Here is a 21,442-nt window from a genome sequence, read left to right on the forward strand (position 1 = left end):
AGCAAGGTCTCCCGAGTGCTTATCGATGGAGGGAGTTCCCTTAATATCCTCTTTGCAAGAGCATTAAAAGCGATGAAGATCTCCTGATCTGCCATCAAGCCGGTGATACAAGCCTTCCACGACATAGTACTCGGATCCTTGGTCACTCCTATTAGCTAGATATCACTCCCTGTTACCTCCAGGAAGCATGACAACTTCTGGACATAAAAGATTTTGTTCAATGTGGTTGGCTTAGAGATGGCGTACAACACCATCTTGGGACGACCAACTTTGGTAGTGTTTATGGTTGTTGTGCACTACGCGTATCAGTGCGTGAAGATCCTGGGACCTGAGGAGTCATTACCATCTAGGGTTTCTGTCGGAGGGTTAACTCCTATCGTAGGGATCCTGAGGGAACCCTTTTTGAAATTTGGCCGGGGGGATGATTCTGAATATGTTTGCGGGAGAAATAAATGGGTATGAATGCAATGTCAGGTGGGGTGGAATGATCTAATGCAGAACGCAGTAAATGCACTGGAGGGATTTTTAGACAGGTTTGGGTCGCACTAACTGTAATACTCTACTCCTGTGTGGATGCTATAAATGCCCTGAGAATGTCTCTCAGGAATGTGCTGGTTACAAGAATGTCTATCTATCCTAGAGCTTCGGGCTCCTTGTTCTTCGGTGGTCTCAGCTTCTATGCTTGTATGAAGATGTTCTTCGGTCTCTGAGCAAGTGTCTGAGAGTTCGAGCATTCCTCTGTTCTGGGTTCTTTTTGTCCGTGCCCGTCGGCTCCCTTAAATACTCGACGGCGGTGGCGTGCCCTGAAAGGGAGGGCACGAGTTCCAAGGCACCATAAATGGAAAGGTAGTCATTATGGCCTCTGCGCAAAGTGACGGGGGGTTCAAAACACGCCCCCGCCCGGTCTTCAGTCGTCATGATGGCGCTGGCAACGGGCGCCATGGAGAGGGCCCACCGGGTAGCCGCAGAGCAGCCCAGCGTGCCCGTTCGGTCTTGTACGCTTGCCATTGTAAGGCAGCAGGCGGTGCGCCTCGGGCCTTGCGATGCTATCCCGAGGCGCACCGGATGACGCAGGATGGGACCCGTGCATTAAATGTCCCCACGCCCTTCTGCCAGAATGTGGCAGGGACTGACACCGAGCGTAGCGGGAGCAGTTGGAGATGACAGGCCACGCGCCCTCTTAAATGCGACATCGGGCCTTTCACAGGCCGACACCTCATCGCTGAACCCCTGTGGGGGCCACCGATGAAAGACTTCTTGGGCCGTCGGGGAACCGAGTGCTCGGGGGTCACTGTTCACCTCCCCGAGCACTCTCTCCTGGAAACGTCCTTTCTTGGTCCTCGGAGAACCGAGTGCTCGGGGGCCACTGTTCACGGCCCCGCACACTCTCTCCCGGAATCGACTGTTCGGGTCCTCGGGGAACCGAGTGCTCGGAGGCCACTGTTCGTAGCCCCGAGCACTCTCTCCTGGAACTACCTTCCTTGGGTCCTCGGGGTACTCGGGTGCTCGGGGGCCACTGTTCGCAGCCCCGAGCTCACCCTTCCCGGTACTCGGCTTTCTTGGTCGTCGGGGGACTTGGGTGCTCGAGGGTCACTGTTCACCTCCCTGAGCACTCTCTTCCCGGTTACTTGGTCTTCGCAGATCATCGGGGAACCCGGGTACTCGGGGACCACTGCTCGTTACCCCCGAGCGCCCTCTCCTGAGACTTAGTCTTTTTGTACCTCGCGGAGATGATCCCCGTGGGAAGGCGCCACGTGGCAGAATGCTGGCCTGGTCTCGGGATTCGGGGACCCCTGGTTCCTGATTCACCGACAGTTTCCCTAAGGCAGGTTTCCGCTGCGATAAGTAGTCTAGATATAGCGTTTCAACATCGATCCAACAAGGAGCCTAAGAGCTCAAGGATCAAGGTGAACGAGAAGCCTTCATCGTGACCGCAACCATAGAGCCTCAAGAAGCATACCCAACAACCCGGGGGTTTGGTTCCATGACCTGTTCAGGACTCATGAACAATGTCTACACTACCATGAAGTAGAAGGGTCCTTGCTTATCGGCTTAATTTAGTCTATGCCATTTAGGTTTAAGATATTATGTCTACAATAGCTCGTGTGCCGTTAATTAGCTCTGTAAGTCCCAAGTGTATGTACTAAGAGTACCTTCATAATAATAAATATCATACTGTCTAGAAAGTCACTTGAAATCTTTTCTACCTTGTCTTTTTGTGCATCCTAATGCCCGACAATGAGATAAGTTGCCTCTCAGGAACCTCATCCTACGCGTGCACTCGGGGCAGAGAAAATCTTTTTCTACGATCGAAAGGGAATATGAGCTTTCTTCACTTTATTAGATCTTTCATGTAGACTGCCTACCTAAAAAACCTTCCCAGGCAGATAGTGGGGGCTTAACAAGTGCTTAGTATCGAAAAACAAAAATGACATATTGTATAAATTTTGAAAGCCGATTTTAACGAGAAGGGAAGGATCATTACATTGTGACTTCAGAGTTGCAAAAATGTTCCTTAACATGTTCCATGACTACCCAGGGGCTATGATGCCTTCCACTCAAGCGTACCTAAAGTTGACCATAATAAGCACTCCGACTAGTGACTAATGCATCCTGAACTAATCAAAGGAAAAAGCAAGTAAGGATATCATGATATGTTGTTGAGGGCATCCAGTACCATGTACCTTTATATAATGCAAAAGCATTTAGGATAAATATTTCTAAAATTCTAACAAGCTATTGAGTTCTTCAATACAGACTGCATGATAAAAAAAGTTCTACAGTGAAGAGCCAAGCCCAAAGTCCATCACATCTACATAAGCTTTGGCCAACCCAAGCATATCCTCCACCTTCTGCATCACCTCCTCATCTATCTCCCCTGGAAAGTCATCCTATAAAACATCGGTGTCGATGTTTTGGTAGTGGGCCTTTAGTATGGCCAGCACCTGAGCGACCGCTTCTTTGGGCCCCACTGGGCCAGGCTCAAGACATGCTCAGCCACTTTCCCTCTGAGCCCCCTGGCCTCGGCAAGCTTGGTCGCCCAGGTGATTAGTCTGGCTATATCAGCATCTCTCGTTGGCTCCATTTGGATCCCAACTCTCGTGAGCGCCTCCTGGAAGACGTCAAGGGCGGCGACCAGCTGTTGTCGAGCAATAGACACCCTATCCTCTTCCTGGCCATGGCGTTGTGGGTGTTGGAGAGTTTTGTAGGACAACATGTTCAGAATGACAAGGTGAAGAGGTGGCATATCTAGGTTGTCGGAGGCTTACCTTTTGTTCGACCCTCTAGCTCCGTACGTGTCTTCTCCTTCTCGGCGACCTCCCATGAAAGCTGGTGGAATATCTTGGTGGTGTCCTTCTCTAGTTTGACTACTCGAGTGGTAGCCTTCTTGATTAGCTCTATAGTGTAAGTATTCCTTGATGTGTGAGTGAGCAGTGTGCCCGTATTTTGGAAATGCTGGCTTTGAGCCTTGAGTTGGCAGGAACATGGTGTCCACCAACTATAAAACTTGGAAACTGGTAAGACGGATTGCATCCCCCCAGGGCCAACAACCCCATAATCTTAAATCCAACTATGTTTTTCTCAACTGCTTTAAAAAAGGCTTTGCAAAACTAAACCCCTACATTAAAAAATAGCTTTCCACCAAACGTAAAGATTCTATAGCCTTTTTATTGTTCTATCCCTATGAACCTACTTATTCCTCTTGAGGTAGGACTTGATGAGTACTTTATGTATTCACTCTTGATGAAGTCCAAGAAGTTGACTTCGTCAAAGGTGAAGATGAAGAGTAGAAAAGTTAGGTTTCGTCTGCTCTCAAGTTGTCTGTAGGGCTTGTGTCACTTTTATATTAATTTCGTTGTGTTGTAAGACTCTGTTTAATTATGCCTAAGGGTATTTATTGTAATAAACTCTGTGTTGTACCTTAAATATCGTACTTTAATCGATATATGCATGTGATGTTTATGCGTACCAGCTACTGATCCAAGGACTAGTACGAGTTACACAAGGTGATCTGAAGGAGAGATCCGACATGTATCGTCCGTGCTCGGTGCTCCCTCTCGTAGAACTCGTCCAGGAGCCGGTACTACACCATCCTACATTGAAAAATGTGGCACAAGTTAGAACTCCGTCATGCTTCGGTCTAGGAAAGTATTGTGCTTTTAGGTTTTGGTAAAAGCATCATCCACGGGAAAGCAAACATTGAGCAAAACCAGATTAAGCAATTGAAAACAGATCCCTGTTAATGGTAACTATGGTACTGATCCACTGAATAGATAAAATTTCCTAATGAAATATGAACTTTAGAAAATTGAAATTCGACACCATAGTACACCCACTATAACAAGGAATATAGTCAAGTAAAAATGAAGATAGAGTCAGTAAAACTTGTGTCATAACTTGGAATAGTGCTGATTCATTTTGCGAACAACAAAATATTAGATGTATCTCTGAACATTCAGAATATTCGATGTCTCCCATGGTCAAACATGGATTTAAGCATGCAAACATGGACTGAAATTGCCATTACACTGAGAACAGAATACTCAGTTCCATACATAGTTGGTGCCCCATTTCAACATAGGAGAGCTACTGAGAACTTTGGATTTAATCTTCCAATTTAGTAGGAAGTATAAGTTTACCTAAGTTTATCCTTCTTTTATATTCAATTGTTCATCACCTCAATTTCCTATCTTAAAGACCAGAAACACAATTTCCTATCTCATTTCTTTGTAAGGCAACAGAAAGTATACAACTGACTGATGAGTCCATTTTTCTTTTAGAATAGTGAAATACTGAATCAATATATTTCTTTCCTATAAAATGTTCTGTAAAATAAAGGAGACATTACAGCACTGATAAAAAAAATCATCCCTACATAATATTCTATAATATATCAAACCATGGAAGAATTAGATGTAACCAAATCAATTAAACATCAACTAAACAAATTTATTACTTATCTAGGTTTTGCCTTACAAAGAAATGAGATACATTTCTCATAGATCTAAGGCTATATCAAACAACATTATCCTTTCTGCTACTGCAGTCCCCTAAGCAAAAGGAATACTCTTGACTCTTGCCAGAGGCCACATAAACTCCGAGTCAGGAATGTGTAAAATAAATCAGTGGATTCAAGACGAAGAAGACTGCACAGTTCAAACACCCACAGAAACATTGTACTTTTTGAAACAAGTTCTAACACAACTCACTAGGATAATTCATTTGGCGCATTGAATAAAAGGGTTATTCAATTCTAACCTACAAGAAGACACTTGACATCCCTTAGTTTGGGAGGCAATTAAATTTGGCATTGAACTTTGTAAATAATTTTTTTAGGAATCAACAGACCTATGGATGCGAAATTGATCAAATACAAGCATCTATCCAATTATGGATAGCTAACATCACAAAGCATGGCAATGCATATCAAATCACCACCCCAGCAATAACTAAACATTCAATTAAAAAGGCACAAAAAGCCTAAACAATAGATTAATAATCATATTAGGGGCACCCAAATCGTTCCTACTACGTCTAGTCTACCCATATGTTGAGGAATTCCTGGAATACATGTCGCTAAGAAATCACAATAGTAGGGAATGAAATAGAACCCAACATAGAGGGGGGAGCATGAACACTAGTACATAAAGAGTCTTCATTGCCGATTAAAAAATTGCATTACTGCTGGTTTTTAACCGGCAGTGATAATCACGACTCAAGAACCAGCACTAATATTCATTATCACTATTGGTTGGAGCCACGAACCGGCAATGATAGTTTGTATCATTGCTAGTTCTTGGCTCCAATATGCCGATTGATATATTGCTGGATCCAGCTGTGAACCGGTAGTGATGCTCAATCCCAGGAAAAAAAATCAAAATTTAAATAGGTAGGCAATAATTTATTTGAGCTTCATATTACTAATCTCCAAAATCACTGGTTTAAATCACACTAATAATTACTTAAGTCACTATACACCAAAACAGAAGACGCGGCTGCACAGGTGCAAAAGAACCCTAAAACAGCCAGTTCGACGTCGTCACAAAAGAGACCAAAAACTACACTCACCATGCGCACCTACCATGGCTAGTTGGGGTCATCCATGACGACGAAGAAGTAGTCATCGGTGTCGTCGCCGTTGTCCTCCTCCTCGGTGTCCTCCTCCTCCTCCTCTTCATTTGAGCCCCGGCAACTCTTCGGCTTTGGCTCATCGATGAAGTTGTCCCAAACTTAATCGTTGGAGGGAGACACCGCCAGTCTGGAGTCTGAGGACTACACCTCGTCCAAGCTTTCCGGCAGCGCCAGAGCTTCATTGTCGGACAATGGCATGGGGTGGGTGCTGTGGCCAGAGATGGTGGTCGTGGCGAGGAGGAGTGTGGAATGGCTAGAGCCGGATGGTGGTGATGGAGGGTAGAGGCCGGAAGAGAGAGAGAGAGAGAGAGAGAGAGAGAGAGAGAGAGAGAGAGAGAGAGAGAGAGAGAGAGAGAGAGAGAGAACGCGCATGGGAGCGCGAGGACTGGGAGCTAAGCGATCGATCTGTCAGAGAGTTAAATTTAAAGGCTTTCAAGAGAAGCTGAGCAGGCGGGGGCTGGATGTTGTACGGTTTTGGGATATCATCACCGGTTCATAACTACAATCAGCAGTGATAACCATTATCACTGCTAGTTATTAACAGCATAGCTTTTTATGTGCTAGTATCACTGCTGATTCGTAACAAGAACTGGTAGTGATAGTGATTATCACTGCCAGTTCTTGCTGGCTTGACTTTTTTATATGCCTCTTGAGCTTATGAACCAACAGTGAGAATAGGGCATAGATGATCCTTTCTGTAGTAGTGGGAATTGTGCAGGACGTGGGAGTTGGAGACTTCGGTGGTGGCGAGCGCCTCCTGCGATGAGCGCATGAGTTGGAGGATGGAGAGGATGTCAAGTGTGTATCCCTCGAGTGTGATGTAGCGTGAGAAATCAAACACACGGGTGGCAGCAGCATAGGCTCGTGGGCCGGCTAGGGGTGGAAGCGTGGCCGCACGGGAAGCATCCTCACGGGCTGCGGTGATAGCACGGGCTCATGAGCTGGCCAAAGGTGGTTGCCAAAGGCAATGGTGTTGGCTGGGTGGTGGTCGGGAGCAGAGAGGTGGCGGTGGGTGGGGAAGTGTGAGGGATAGCGTAGGGAAAGAAGCGGACCCACTTCTATGTCCATAGCACAACGCCAAGTATCATGGCATCGTGACATTAACATACGACTCCATGGCCTTTGGCACATTGGTTGGCCACATCAATGTCGAGCATCCAGCGAAGATCCTACGTGGTAGTACACGACGCAAATTTTGGTGGTGCCAAAGGATCTACGATGCCAAAGGTCATGGTGCCGTGAAAATGGTCCATTTCTGGACATTTTTTCTAGAGGGTCCATTTGTAATTTTTCTCTCAAAAGGGCTGAAAAGTAAAAATTCCACTAAACAATTTAACTCATACATGTAACTAATGTATAGTTTAATTATTGTGACACAAATTAGGGATTTAATCAATACTAATACCATTCCTAATGATGAAATGTACCATACTTAATTAAGATGCTGCAACTTTACATATCAAGTTTGATTAGTTTGTCTCACTTGTTTGTTAAGTTAATACACATGTTGTTAGGGTTTTAGCAGAAGCATCACTAGGACGACAAGACAAGCACAAGATCAACACATGATACATGATGTTTTTAACAAGGTTCGTCCAACTTGCCTACATCCTCGAGGCATGACTATCGGCCCTCCTCCCCAACTGTTTTCGTTGATCTGTGGTTACAATGGTGGTGCCCAATTTTATAGGCCTGAAATTAAGAGTTCGACTATAACTCTATTCCTAGTCCCACCTAATTACATCTCAAGTCTATCTGTAACCAACCCTCTACATATATTTGACACATATTCCAATGAACTCCAACTTGAGCAAATATGCACGCCAACTTAAGTCGTCCATGTGTGAACCTCCATGTCCCAGACTTGTGTCGTCTAGCTCCACTGCTCACCTTGAACAGCCCGACAAGGATGCCTCGCCACCAGAAACGAATTCCGCAAAATTTGCAGCTCCCACCTCCATGGCTTCACATTCCAGCTTGTACTGATGAGCTCCCATCTTATCACCTATCATCATAGTCTTGCCATCCTACGTGACCTTCAAGGTCTTCTTATCTGGTGCCGCCTGATACAACCAACCTTCTTTATGCAGAATTCCAAGTGAGATTAGATTCCTCCTAAGTCTCGGCACATGCCGCACACCCTCAAGTAGCACTTCTTGTCAATCATACATCTTCAACTTGATACTACCAACTCCCATTACAAGGTAACCCGTGTCATCTCCTAAGTGAGAAAGACCAAAATCACCTCCAGAGTATGAAAAGAACCACTCCTTCTTAGATGTTTCATGATAGGAACTTGCAAAATCTAGTAGCCATGCTTCACCACAAGACTTTTCACTCGATAGTATCAGAACAAGATCACCATCGCTCTCTGAGTCCTCTTTCTTGGAAACCACAACATTTGCCACACCCTTCTTCAGTTCCAAACAATCTTTCTTCACATGTCCCCAATCCTTAGAACCGTGGCCCCTTCTTCTTATTTTTCTTGTCACTCCCCCTGCCTCGATTACCCTTGACTAGCAAAACATCTCCTGATGTACTCTCAGCAACATTGTTCTACCTCCTTTGTTCATGAGCAAACAACACAACAAGAATATCATCCATTTTGATTGCCTCTTTTCTATACATCAATTTAGTGATCAAGTGCTCATAAGATCTTGGCAAGAAACACAGAAGAATAATCAGCTTGTCTTCATCATCAATTTTCACCTCCACCTTCAGAAGGTCAGCTACAATTTGATTGAAGATGTTTATGTGCTCAGCAAGATCCGACCCCTCCTGCATCTTTAAACCGTACATATTTTTGCTTAAGATACAGGTTTTGAGTCAATGTTTTGGATATGAATTGATTGGCCAATTTATCCCAAATCATCTTAGGTGATGATTCATCCATGACATGGTACATAATTTGATCAGAGAAACATAATCTGATTGTTGCTATCGCTTGTGCTTGCATCTTCTCCCACTTGTCATTATTTACCATGGCTGGCTTTGTCACCTACAGAGCCTTCAAGATATCCTATTGTGTCAACATATCCTTAACCCTCATCTGCCAAAGCCCGAAATTACCAGTCCCATCAAATCTCATCACCTTGAATTTAGACACCATCTGCCTATTGCTGCAGACCGCCAAATACCTTCGCTTAGGCATACCTCACTATGAGAAGCATCCAAATTGTATTCAAATTAATCAAATCAGCAATTCATCAAATAACATGAGAGCTAGCATGTGCCCATCTCTCGACTTGCCACGTGCTAACCCACATCTCAAAGCCACAATTGCAAACATAAATGATTAAAGAGAATGCAATTCCGTTAGTCCCAGTATGTCTTTATACCCAAGATCGGAACACATACCTATACAATAAGCCTCATCACATCAAGATATAACAAAGAGCATGTAGATTAAACATATTACAAGTATTTAAAGTTATTACAAGTTCCATGAGTTTAAGTGCTACATGCTGAAATTTAAAAGATGAGAGCCAATAACAAGTTTGAGCTCTCCAAATGATATCAATAAGTGCTAAAATTAACAAAATACAACAGGTCTTTATATCCTAGCATGTTCATGTCACTACGAAGCGGAAATGTCAACTAAAATAGCAAAATAAGTGGCGTTGTTTGCCCTAAGGCACCACCGGAACACCACGAGTAGTACAACACTACTCTTGCTCATCGCCATCATTGGTGGGCCTGAAGTAGCCATAGACTAACTCATCATTGCCTACAAAACATCAACGATAGCCGCAAGTCTTACTCTATATGGGTACATATAATAACCCTATTCTAAGGATTATGCAATTTGGAATGAGTAGCAAGGAGTAAGCCACAAGGTTAAGTTGAACTTAAGCGAAAATCATTTTAAAAGGCATATGGTGTGAATATAAAAATAAACAATAGCATAAGCTGTTCTCATGTGACAAAATATACATGAACATAGCCAATGAGAGAGCATGTTCCTCTCAACATAGATATACACAAACCATCTCCCAACATACCACTTATAACCACAATTACCCAAGCACCAAAAACTCTATGATTGATGTTTAATGGACATTAAGCATGCTCATATCCGAGAGTGCGGCAACTCGAATTTATCTTACACCTTGTAGGGGGTAAAACTTTACCCACATGACATGAGTCTGTCCTCTTGGGCCTAGTGATGACATTTTTCTCACCCATCCCCTGCTGGTTGGACAATCCTCATGATGCCAAAGGCTACCTAGATCTTCCAAGAGACACACACTAGGCTCCCCATCTCATCCACAATTCCAAAAATCAACACCCACACATGTCACACACTCACATCATGAGGTCATGGCCTAAACAAATGGTATGGCTTGAGATAGTCAGCTCATCCTTTCCCTATTTAGATACGTGGTAGTACGGAAAGTGCTTAAGCCAACGGCATCAACGATCAATACTTAATCAACCTAGGCGGGCCTATGACAATTGAGACTCCATTCCTAATCCACCCCTATCACCCGCCCAAATCTCATCTCATTCTAAAAACTCATTAACCCTTCAAGATTAAATTATGTGAGACACGGTTAATCCCTAAAGCTCGTGAACGATGGTTGAACCACTGCTCAATTTGTACTGGTGACCTATGGCTTGCTAAGTATAATGCATTCATTGTAAGTTAGACCATTATGCGATATCACTCTAGGTTACAATGGATCAAGAGATAATGATGCCAAGGAAGGGTAATGCAACAAATAGGATCTATACCCAAAACCGACGTTGACTAGATATCATGCATGACATACATACAGCATAATTTATCAAATTAAAACAATACATGATCCAAAGTAGGGGTGCAACACGCTTAGATGCTTGCCTTGGTTTTCGACTTCACAATCAACAGCAATACCCTCCGAATCACCCTCGATCATGCCCACGTTGCTCTCCGGTTCTTCGTTCTCTAAAGAAAGAGCACGTGCAATGCGATGGGAATAAGTGATATGCTATGAAATGGGATTCAAATGTTATGAGAATACACATGAATGACTTGCACTAAGTAATAAACATGATAGCACAAGATTTATGCAAATAAAGGATCATAATCTCATGGTATAAACAATTAAACATGGTGATGTCCTAATTATCAATTTGATCAAAAGAGGGTTTACTATCACAACTTATATTTAGGAAAGGTTTAAGATACACCCCAATATTTTTCCTGTGTAGAGTTATACAATTAAATATTTTTAGAAGTTGTTTCCACCCTAATTATTTTTTAGTATTTTCTGTACAAATTTTAGAAGTTAACAATGTGATACTAAACATGAGATAAAACCACATGCCAAATTACTCTATCATGCTGAACATCATTTCTCCTAGAAAGTAATCTATTTATCAAGATTATTGGAGCTAGATTCATTTTTTTGGACTAACCATGAATTAATAATGAATTATACCAGATAAAAACCAATTAAATCAATACAGACATTAAAAAATGCAATTTACATGGTCTCTAACATTTTTATACAGTAGGGTATGAACATACAGAGCTAACAAAAGTTGTCTCTTGATTTTTGGACAACTATTAAATTTATTAGACATTTTTGAATGCTCCAGCTGATTATTAGTTTATTATTTAATCGTTCCCATCATTTCCCTATTTACCTGAACAGTATAGCTCGGGGTGTATTTTTCCACTTGACCCTAAATAGCCACAATGACTGATAGTGGACCGGGGGTGCTCTGACTGGACTCAAACCGATGCAGCTGAAGCGAACTCTCCGACGACAAGCTTGGTGACTAGGTGGCCAGTGGAAGGCAGAAATCGCATCAGTGCACAAGTGCGAACCCATCTATGCAAATCCCAATATGTGAGCTTGAAGGAAGCCTGGCCGGTGGCATGCGAAGTAATGAGGCAGGGCTCCGCTCCCATGGCAGCCCAGGCCCACGTCACGCCAGGCCAAAACTACCGCATGCCCTAGCTCGCAAGAGTAGAAGGGAAGCTCACTGTGGCTCGGGTTGGAAGGAGGACCAGCAAAACGATGCCGCGACAGAAAGGGGGCGGAGGAGGTCACCGGACTTGGGGAAGAAGGCGTCAGAGAGCTCAGCTCGGTGGGAGAAACGGCGGATCCACCCTAGGAAGGGGAACGTGCAGGGGGCTGTGACGTCTCACCTAGCACTTGAGCACTCGGGCCCTACGGATCGGTGCGGTGGTGCTGAACCGCTCGGTGTGCTGCGCTCTGTGCTTGGTGTGATGGAGAAGGGAAAGGTTGAGCATAGAGAGAGTGTAACACCTAGTTTTAAAGGAACAAAACCGGACGCAACACATATATGCCAGGATCAAGTTTCATACATGTGTTACATCATCAATGTATCACCATAGTGCTATTAATACAATAATGATATAAAATTATTACAAAAGGACCTGAGGGTCTAAAAGAAAACATAATGGAACAAGAGAGCTTTAGCGCCAGTGGGTCTTTCATCATCCACAGCTGTCAAACGAGGGCACACCAGCCTAGAACAGCAACTTCGGATCGAAGTCGTCTTCGTCGAAGTAAGCAGCTTCATTGATGGCTTCTGAACAGCAGAGGGAAAGGCAGAAATGGGACAACAGGTATGAGTACATAATGTACTCTGCAAGAGAAGGGAAAACATGATGTGGGGCTTAACTCAAGGAAAGGTTAGGCATTGGTTAACTGCACTAAGCAACTATGACCTATGACTTGAACAACAGGCAATCTACTTACTAAGTGTGGAGACACAACCATAACAAGGAACGACTCATCGGATTCCATCCGACTACCAAGACTCACTAGGTAATTCTATTACCTAGCTACTCGACTAACTATAACAAAACCCTTATCCTAATCATGAAGATGTCCAAGTCTGCTCTTGACCGTGAGCATGGCTGATTTGATCAGTCTTATACTCTGCAGAGTTTGTATAGCTTTCCCCATGAGTCGTGATTCTCGTGTTGCTTCACACTTCTATGGTGTGGAGTTGGGGTCTCACTACAAGGCCTTTACAAAGCTTCCTCCGATCGAGGCACCCACTGAGGTTTCACCGCTAACAGACGATTTTATCGCTACAGAAGCCCCATCTTGTGCCACTCAACCATCCATTAGTGCCCACAGAACTGGAGGGGTGGCTAGTTAGTTGGCCAGGTCGTACCCATATAAGCCTCATGGTTGTGCAGTTTAGCCGGGTTATATGCTTCAAGAACCGGTCCTTAGGATCCCACACTAGAGCAACCACAAACCAACTGTGCATTACCCGCACACGTGCATTCCCGCACCATCATCAAACAAACATTCTTTTGGGATCCCTATACCATGTTGCTACAAAATTACCATACCCGATTTTTGTTGCATGGTTATTAGTCAAGATTAACATTTACTCAACTATTACAACACTAGCATGTCTACCCATCATTAACCATGACTCATCAACGATGACAAGGAATAATCAAACAAAAAGCTAGTAAACCCAAACATGGGATTCCAATTTGGACAAGCATGCAATGAAAGATTAAATAGCTACACATGAATCCTAAAATGGGACCAAGATGTTCAAGAACACTTGCCTTTAGTGAGGGTTGCTCGAAGTCTTCAAAAACTTGATCTTGCAAATTCCCGAACTGATCACCTCCTAAAGGACACACCGAAAAAGCACACAAGGGAAACTACTAAGAAAAGTACACCAGATAGTGCTAAAACTAGGCAAAAACCCTATAAATAGATTCAACACATCGCTACGAACATTTCAGCGTGAAAATCGCCTAAATCGGAGCTATGAGCAAAAAGTTATGACCTTTTGAAGCTTTAGAAGCTTATCTGCAAATTTTACTTAATTTTTAGAGAATAAATCGAATTCCATGGGTCCACGGTGGACCGAAACCGAAGGGTTAAGCGCCCCTATAATCTAGGTCATCCATCCGAGATCGGATGGCAGGGGTTCAAAGGGGCTCAGATCGGCGGCGCTAACTCGGGCGACGGCCAACCGAAGGCGGCGGGGTGGCCGTAAAAGGGGCTTCGGTAGCAGAGAAGCTCCGATGAGCAGCAGAGAAGAGAGGGAGGGGTGCAGTAAGCTCACCCCAAGAGAGAACAGCGCCGGAGAGGGCTTGAGGCAGCCAAGCGACAAAGCGGACGACGGTGGCAGTCGGAGAGGCATCAAGGGCGGGCTCCGGTGGCTCGGACGGCGATGGCTAGCCCTGGGATCGACGCTGGCAAGTCCTATAGGGCCGAAGAATGCGTTAGAACGGCCGGAGATGGCTCGAAAATGGAGAGAATGGCGGTGGCATGTTTCACCGGAGTTGAAGAAGGAAGCTTCGGCGGCGGCGTCTGGCGGACGGAGGAAGAAGGGGTACCTCGGGCGCAGAAAATTGTGGAGAAGACAATGGTCGGCTTAAATAGGAGCGAGAGGGGGAGGGAGGGGGCCGGCCAGGCGGTTTTCAAAAAGCAAAATAAAGGCCATAACTCGGATTGAAAAAAGAAGGAAAGAGGGGAGGGAAATAGGGGGCGGTTTCCATGCACAAGTGGAGGGGAGGGGATCGCGGGCATGCCTTTTAATCGACGAGTAATGGCGCGGGGAGGTAGCGCGATTTGAACTGAGCGGCGGAATTTTGGTAAGATTTCCAGGGGCGGCGGGAGGAAGGAGAGAGCTAGCCGACGGGCAGGCGGCTCGAGTCGGGCGGCTTGGCTCTAGCCAGGCCCGCTTGGCAGAGGGAGAAGGCAGGGAAGGGGGTGGCTCGAGCACGCGGCAGGCCGGCTTGGCGCGGCCAAGTGCAGGAGAAGAGAGGGCGGCCCACGCGGGTGGAAGAGAGGGGAGGGAAGAGGTGGGCCGGAGGAGAAAATCGGCCCGGAACCTTTTAACATTTTTGAAATGCCTTTTCTTTTTAGATTTTGAACAATTTTCAAAATGGGTTTTTAAACGAGCGACTTCTAGCGATATTTTGCAAACTTTTTTCATGCATAAAAACCTATTGCAACTACGAGCATGAATGCATCAAACTTATATATAACATAGGTTAAAATTAAATTTAAAAATTAATTTCTTCTATTGAACAAAATTTGCAACTCCTATTTAAATTTAACAAAATTTTAAACTGTTGCAAAAAATTAAAAAATTTAGGTATTACAGAGAGATAGGGGGAATACGGTGGCCCGGTAGGTCGGCCATGATTAGCCAGCATGGGCGGTGGCCAGGCATCATCGGGCACACGACGGCTTGCTTCTGCTCAGACGAACAGGAAGGAAACACTGACAATGGGCCCGACAGAGACGCACATAATCCCTCCCTCTCTCTTTGTGCTCAAACAAGGATGCTGGATTGCTCAAAAATCACCAAACTTTTTCTGCAGCTATCATAATTCGTGATTAATTCATTTTAAAATGATTCACCCCAATAGCCCAAATATATTTCGAATTTAATTCTCTAAGGAGGACTACTTTTGATTATTCTAGAAATTTTAGGGCCCTAAATAAATTTCTAAAAATATGGTAAAATTTACTAATATTCCTATCACAGGACAGAATAAATTCAAAAATTATTTTGTAGGCCTAGTTTAATAGATGAAAAAGTGAGTTCCTTTGTAAAACCCTATTCAATTGCATTGTTATCAATTCATATGCTATTTTATTTTAAATTAACTTTGAATTCAAACTAATTGAAATTTGCACAAAATTCAATTAAATGCGTATGAATGCTTACGAAATAAATGTTAATATGAATATGTATAATTATGAGGTGTAACTCATGTGTGCTGAACACACTTCTGCATGCTTGTCTTTGTGCCCCGCCTAGACGCACCACCACACACCAAACTGTACACATGCGCCTCGTGCACAGATCTCAAACGCTGTCTACAACCACGCCGCACGCACAACCCGCTCAATCGTCACCCGATGTTCGCAACCAATTACAATTTTTCTTTGGTTGCCTCTTTTCACGCTTCTTTGTTGCTTGGCTTCTGTTCCCTGCGTGCCTGCTCGTATTTATTGCCCGGCCAGCCGCTTGACTCCGCGACGCACTCGGTCGATCCCCTTGGCCGAAAGCAACTCCAAACCGGTACCTCTAGCCAAACACATTCTCAGGCCACGCCCAACAGATTCTCCTCGCGGACGAAATTCCCATCGTGAAGGGATTTTTGTTCCTTTCAGCGCTCTAACTGTTTCCCTTCACGATTCCCTTCACGACGGGATTCTCAGAGCTATTCCCTTCAGAACAGGATTATCTCTCCTTTTCTTTCGCGATTCTCCTCGAAGGAAAGCTGTTGGAGATAAGAAAAAATAAAAGGAATAAGAACGGAGAAGAAAATCGAGAAGGGAACGAAATAAAGGAAATATAATTAGAGATAATCTCATAAGCCGAACAGACGGCAGGCAACACGCGTACAGCCCGCAGCCAACTAGCCGCATGGCGCATGGCTCTCGCCAGACCGACTCCTCAGCCCGTGATGACTCCTGCGCAGTTTTCCCGCGCGACACCATCCAGCGCACCAGCACGTGTCACCAGCAGGCAAGCTTCCCGTGCGTCGTTTCCCGTGCGCCAACGACCCGAATGGGGCTACTCCCTCGTGGGCCAACGACCGAGCCGGCCTGGCTCTCCATCAGCTGTCACGCCTAGCCTGCCACATACGGATCATGTGTGCCTCGCCTCAACATGGGCCTCGATCAGTGCCACGGCCCGCTTGGCTCCCGCGCCGAGTTTTTTTTTTATATTTTTTTAAGTAAAAATTTAAATAAATAGATTCTCAGCACATGTATTTGTAAAATTAGACGCCTGCAGCCCTCTGAGAGGGCGGTTAGTGGTCCTAACCGCTCTCTCAGAGGGCGATAGGCTTAACCGCCCCCTCAGAGGGCGGGTACAGCCTGCCCGCCCGACCCGACGCCCTACCGCCCCCTGAGGGGGCGGGTAGAGGTCCTTACCGCCCTCTCAGGGGGCGGTAAGGGGTCTTCTCCACCCGCCGCGCCGCAGTGCCCTCCCGACCGCCTCTGCTATATAAAGGCCAAAAATTGGCCAGAAATTCATAAAAATCCAAAAAAAAGGAAAAGTTGAGAAGAGAGAGGAGAAGAGAGGAGAAGAGAGGAGAGGAGAGGGGAGGAAGAGAGGTCAGCGAAGCCCTGCTGCATTTGGACCGCGGATTTGAAGGAAAATTTTGGGTAAGTCTTTTTTTCCTTTTTATTGTTGTTAATTAGTGCAGTAGTAGTATATGACATAGATTTTAGACATTTATGACCTAGGGTTTAGAAAATTGTCAAATTTATTTAGAAAATAGTACAATAGCAGTTCAATATAGAATATTATTTTTAGTATATTATTTTTAGTATGTTATTTGTAGTATATTATTTTTAGTATATTATTTTTAGTATATTATTTGTACCTGTGGACGTAGGAGGCAACAGTAGATGATAATTTGCGAACCTAGGGTAGCATTTAGAAATTATTTTATCCGATAATCAGAAATATAGTTTGTTGTCTTAACATGGGTTATGTTTGCGGGTGTTTCCAGAGATGGTAGATAAATTAATTTTTCAGATATATTATGGTGATGGTGAAATTAGGTATGGTCCTAACGGTGTAGATCTGTCTGGATTTCGTCATGTCATGAAGGGGCTTAGTAAAGCTAATGAGAGGACTATTGTGGGTGTGTGCAAATGGCTCATGCGATTTTTCTAACTGGATCCGCAGCAATATGAGTTGAAGTTGAAAGCTGTCCTGAGCCGTGCTAGTCATGGATACTTTGGTGAGCTTATCCCTATCGAAGCCACGTCAACTTGGAGGCAGTATGTAGATATATGCTGTGAACGTGGCCTGCCACTTGTTTTGTTAGCTGAGGCGTACCTGAAAGATCAAAATGAGGTGAACTCTGCAGAAGCAGTAGCAGGACCAAGTGAGGCAGTGGAAGATGAGTCAGAGGTGGCTAATGTAGGGTCCAGGGAGGAAGTTGGTGATATTCCAGAGCTGCAACCGATGGGTGTAGCTGATAAAGGGGAGCACATCCCTAGCATCATTGAAGATATGGATTTGGAGGATGAATAGTTGGAGGAATGCCTTGCCGATGGGGATTCGTCTGATGAGAAGGGTAATGCTCCAGTTCCTGCAGAGTGGCGGGATCATGAAATTTTGAAGTTAGTGGTTAGCGAGGCTGAACAGACACCATGGTAGTACCATAATAATGAGGTGTCACAGGGTGCTATGTACCATACAAAAGAGGCAGTTATTGATACAGTGAAATTCTGGTCGTTGTCTCTTCGTAGGAAATTCAAAGTTGTTAAATCAAGTAAAAGAGAGTACGATGTGAAGTGCTTGGTGCCTCAGTGCCCTTGGCGGGTGCACGCATTCAGAGGGAAATGGGTAAACTACTGGCAATGCTCAATAGTTAAGGAACATAATTGTCACATTGAGGAAATAGAGTTCGCCCACCGGAACCTGTCTTCTGCTTTCATTGCAAATGTTATGTACGGAGAGATTGTGGACAACCTAAGGTATGAGCCATGATCAATAATCCGTATTATTGAGCAAAGGTTCCAGTACACAATAAACTATGCGAAGGCATGGAGGGTGAAACAAAAGGCTATTGAGATGAGGTTCGATACATATGAAGATTCATATCACAATCTACCTCGTCAATTAGCCACAATTTGTGCAAGAAATCCAGGCAGCTACTATGATATCAAGCATTACCCCTCTACTGATGTGGAGTACAGCGGAAAAAGAGTGTTGCAGCGTGCTTTCTTTGCATTCGCTGCAACTATCAAAGCATTTAGGTATTGCCGACCCATCATATGTCTAGATGGAACATTCCTGACTGAGAAGTACAAAGGGAAGATTTTGTCTGCAATAGGGGTTGACGGTAACAACCAAGTCCTGCCACTAGGGTTTGCTTTTGTGGAGAGTGAGAACAGGGACAGCTGGTATTGGTTCCTAGAGCGGGTTAAACATGCAATTATTCTTGACCGACCAGATGTGTGTCTCATTCATGATAGACATGCAGGATTATTGCAGGCTTTGCTGGATATGCAACATGGTAGCGTGCGACGGGGTGTAGCAGTATAGTGGCCCGATCTCAAAAGCAGGTGGTGCATGCGCCATATGGGTGCAAACTTCTACAGACAGTTTAAAAACAAAGAGTTAATGAAGCTCTTCAAGAAGTTGTGCAGTCAGAACCAGCAACGTAAGTTCAACGTATTATGGGCAAGACTTGATGAATTGACTCTAAAACAAACTACGGAGGCTGCACCTAACAGTGATGAACCAATAGCTCTCGGTCCTCTCCCAACCGATACTCCGTAGATTGTAAGGAGATTAGGCTCATCTATTAGGAGCTTCTCACAGTGGATACGCAATGAGCCAAATGAAAAATGGGCTCTGTTGTACGACAGTGGTGGTGCAAGGTATGGAGTAATGACTACAAACCTTGCAGAGGTTTATAACTGGGTCATGCGAGGAATGAGGTCCCTACCACTAGTTGGAATTGTAGAAGGCATTTTGCATGGGACCTGTAAGTACTTTATTGATCGGTATGCAGCTGCTAAGGTTGTAATGGAGGACAATCGTATGTTTTACGGGCGGATGCTATGTGAGTATATGGAGAAGGCTAATAAGAAGGCCCACATGCATCGCGCAAATCAAGAGAGCACTGCAGAGCACAGGTTCAGTGTCCTGTGTCGGGATAAGGGTCGGAGGGGGGGTAGACGTGAGCGGCATGTTCAAGAGTGTGTGCTAAGGAGTGGGACATGCATATGTAGTTGTCAGAAGCCATAATTATTCCACAAACCTTGTACACACATCATAACTACGTGCGCGGAGCACCATATGCTTCCCAAGCAATATGTGTCACAGTATTTTATGAAAGATCAAATACTCAACACCTGGAACCAGGAGCTATATGGTTACGGCATTGTTGACACTTTTACAAGTAACCCAGGGCCTGCAAGAATATATGTGCCTGATTTGAGAAAGATGAAGAACGCACCGGGCCGAAGACAAACTCGTCGAATTCGCAACGATATGGATGAATCCGAGGCTGGCCCTAGGATTAAGCGATGCAGTCAGTGCAATGGTAGGTCACACTTATAAATATTGTCCCAAAAATGCAGGCGGTGATGCACCTGTTGTCTAGGTGAGTTTTATGTGCGTTGTACTTGTTTTGTACTATTTTAATATTCGTTAATTTCGCATATAGTTAATTTGCATTCAAAGTATATTGTTATTGTATTTATTTAACAATGTATTAATGTACATGTCTTTCAAATACAGATATGGCTCACCCTGCGACCCCCGAGCTTTTGGACCCTGCCGTGGACAAGAAGCATCGCAGCTTCTTATCCGCCGAGCACCAGACGGAGCTAGGAGTGTTTCGCCCATGAGGCCCTGGAGAGCTGCTGACGATAGACAAGCGATGGAAGCATAGGTACTTCGAAAATTTGATACGAAATTGCCATATCACGCTGTTGTTCCATATTATTGATATACTGCAACACTTATAGGTTGGCAGCGGTCGGACTCCTACCGCTTTGCCAGTTGGTCGAGGCCCGATCGACGGAGAACCCCGAGGTTGCGGCCCATCGTTTCTACTTCGATCGGTCGCTGATAGTAGCACTGGTCGACCGTTGGAGGCCGGAGACACATAAGTTCCACCTCCCGTGTGGCGAGATGACCCCGACCCTGCAGGACGTCTCCTACCTCTTAGGCCTTCCTTGCGCGGGAGCTGCGGTTGGGGTCATCGATATGTAGGCTAACTGGATGAACGACATGCATCAGCGCTTTGGCCCGGTGGAGAGAAAGGTAGACGCACCCCCACGTGCCTGAGTTCTTATCCGATGCACGAGGGCCAACGAAGAAGTGGATCCTACAGTTCCAGGTACGGTAACATACAACCTATCGAATACTAACAAAGTATGTCGTAATGATCCTTTCTGACACCAGTCATTTGTGCAGCCGGCGTACATACACCCACACGCCAACGCATACGCGGTCTCGAGACATTTGGAGGCCTTCCTGCTTTGGTTGTTTGGGTGGGTAATGTTCACTAGTGGCCAAGGCCACCTAGTTACCAGGACGCTTGTGCCGTACGCCTAGTCGATAGCGGACGCTGATGCGGAGGACGTACCGCAATTCAGCTGGGCATCCGCTGTTCTTGCTGCGACGTATCGGGCGCTCTACGACGCATGCACGAAGAAGGAGGCACTAGCCACTTTCGCCGGGTGTCCACTTCTTTTTCAGCTGTGGTCGTACGAGCATTTCGCCATAGGCAGGCTGGTGGTGGATCGCTCCCCGTACCCAGAGGAATGGTACGGCGAGTCGGACGAGGACGCGCCTACTATGGCCTCGATGTGGT

The sequence above is a fragment of the Phragmites australis genome, chromosome 17 (assembly GCF_958298935.1).
Source record: "Phragmites australis chromosome 17, lpPhrAust1.1, whole genome shotgun sequence".
NCBI classification, from domain to species: domain Eukaryota; kingdom Viridiplantae; phylum Streptophyta; class Magnoliopsida; order Poales; family Poaceae; genus Phragmites; species Phragmites australis.